Raw genomic sequence first — 2,508 nt, 5'->3', positions numbered from 1 at the left:
TTCAAGACCAGCCTGGCCAACATGACGAAACCCCATCTCTACTAAAAATACAAACATTAGTGGAGTGCAGTGGCATGTGCCTGTAGTCCTAGCTACTCGGGAGGCTGAGGCAGGAGAATCGCTTGAACCTGGGAGGCAGAGGTTGCAGTGAGCCAAGATCGTGCCACTGCACTCCAGCCTAGGTGACAGAGCGAGACTCTGTCTCAAAAAAAAAAAAAAAAAAAAGATCTGAACAGAAAACAGGGCAAAGGGCCAGCTGGCAGTGCCATGAGGCACATGGAATATCCTGGGCTGTGGAATCGTGGAGGGTGACAGCAGCAGCATCATCAGGTATTGTATGACGAGGATGACACACTGCCACCGTGGCCTGTCCAGTTGGTGTGGATAAACTGCCCTGGTTTGGCCAAGAGTCACAGGTGTGAGCCTTGAAGTAATCCTGCTGAGCCTGGATGAGGTTGGCTGGAAGCATCTTGTGTCTATACCTGTCATAGAAGAAGAGGGCAGTGGTAAAACAGGGCATGGGAATGCCAGCCTGGACCCCAGTGCTGGCTGCCCGCCACCAGAAGCCCTGGCAGTTTTCAGCAGCTGACTTAAAGCTGTCAGTAGGAGGTTCTGAAGTTCTGGGTTTTGATCAAACGCACCCTTTATCTTTCCTACGAATACATTTTTGATGTTGTAGCCCCCTCTCCACATCGAGGCGATGCCACCATAATTGAGGGTCCAGCCAAAGTAGGTGGTGCTGCCTTAGCAGCATAAAGGCTTGAGCATAAGAGATGATCTTGGAAGTGTAGAGGGACCTTCCAAATGTCCTCCAGGAATGATTTCTTATCACCATCAAACTGGAACTTTTGGGGACCCTTCAGCTTTTTGCTAGCTTGAATTCTCTCATTCTTCAGAGGTGACAGGCACCGAGCAAAGACAGCTTCTCCAGTGAGGGTGACGGGTACACCGTACTCCAGGGCGGAGATTGTGGTCCACTTCCCCATGCCCTTCTGTCCCGCACTGTCCCTGATCTTTGGCAGCAAGCGTTTGCCATCAGCATCTTGGAACTTGAGAATATTGGCTGTGATTTCAATCAGGAATGAGTCTAGCTCTGTCTTATTCCAATCCTCAAAGACCTGGGCCATCGTGTCCTGCGCCATGCCCAGCACGTCTTTTGTCAGGTGGTATGCCTCACAGATCAGCAGCACGTCCCGTACTCTATCCCGTTGTGCACCATCTTCACGAAGTGGCCTGCTGCCTCACCTCCCACCCAGTCACAGCAGGGCTCTCCAGTTCCTACTTTTGCAGCAATGCCTTGGCAGATGGTCTTGATGTGGGGCCACGCTTCTTCATGAGCGATGGGCCATACCGGGCCCCTTCCTCTCCACCACTGACTCCGCTCCCCACAAATAAAATTCCCTTGGCCTTGAGGTCTTGGCACCGTCTTGTGGTGTCCCTATATTCAGAATTTCCTCCATCAATGATGATGTCACCAGTGTCCAACAATGGTACCAGTTTTTTGATGAAATCATCCCCAGCTTGCCCAGCCTTCACCAGGAGGATGATCTACCAGGGCTTCTTCAGCTTGGAGACCATCTCTTTCAGGGACTGGGCACCCACCACTTTGGTTCCCTTTGCTTCACTGGCCAAGAAATCATCCACTTTGGAGACAGTCGTATTCAAAGCACAGACCACAAAACTGTGGTCATTCATGTTCAGAATTAAGTTCTGGTCCATGACTGCCAATCAGATCAGCACGATGTCAGCTTGGGCCGTGGTGGTGGACAGAGCAGAACCAAAGAGCGGCGAGGCACGGAGGACGAGTCTGATCTTTAAAATTGATAATAGGAAGTGCTGTGAAGTCATTTTACCCGAAAAGAAGAACCTTAGGCCGAGTGTGGTGACTCATGCCTGTAATTCCAGCACGATGGGAGGCTAAGGTGGGAGGAGTGCTTGAGCCTAGAGGTTTGAGACCAGGCCACACAACATAAGGAGACCCTGTCTCTCCAAAAAAGAAGGAAGGAAGGAAGGGAGGGAGGGAGGGAGGAAGGGAGGGAGGGAGGGAGGAAAAACGGAAAAACTAAGGTGGGAGGATCACTTGAGCCTGGGAGGTTTAAGCGCAATAAGCTGTGATTGTGCCACTGCACTCCAGGCTGGGTGATAGAGCGAGACCCTGTTTCAAAAAAAAAAAAAAAAAAAAAAGAGCCGGGTGCAGTGGCTCACGCCTGTAATCCCAGCACTTTGGGAGGGCAAGGTGGGCGGATCACGAGGTCAGGAGATCGAGACCATCCTGGCTAACACAGTGAAACCCTGTCTCTACTAAAAATACAAAAAATTAGCCGGGCATGGTGGTGGATGCCTGTAGTCCCAGCTACTCGGGAGGCTGAGGCAGGAGAATGGCATGAACCTGGGAGATTGAGCTTGCAGTGGGCCAAGATCACGCCACTGCACTCCAGCCTGGGCGACAGAGTGAGACTCCCTCTCAAAAAAAAAAAAAAAAAAAAAAAAGAACCCTAGCTCCTGTCA

At 51.1% G+C, this 2,508-nt stretch overlaps 1 pseudogene; it reads right to left on the bottom strand.

The window, feature by feature from the left end:
- Positions 1-326: 326 nt before the first annotated feature.
- LOC112611313 lies at positions 327-1,785 on the bottom strand (annotated as a pseudogene).
- Between the last annotated feature and the right edge of the window lie 723 nt (positions 1,786-2,508).

This window comes from Theropithecus gelada, chromosome 18 (genome assembly GCF_003255815.1).
Source record: "Theropithecus gelada isolate Dixy chromosome 18, Tgel_1.0, whole genome shotgun sequence".
NCBI lineage: Eukaryota > Metazoa > Chordata > Mammalia > Primates > Cercopithecidae > Theropithecus > Theropithecus gelada.
The sequence above is the reverse complement of the archived record's forward strand: the minus strand, read 5'-3'. Positions and strand labels throughout refer to the sequence as shown.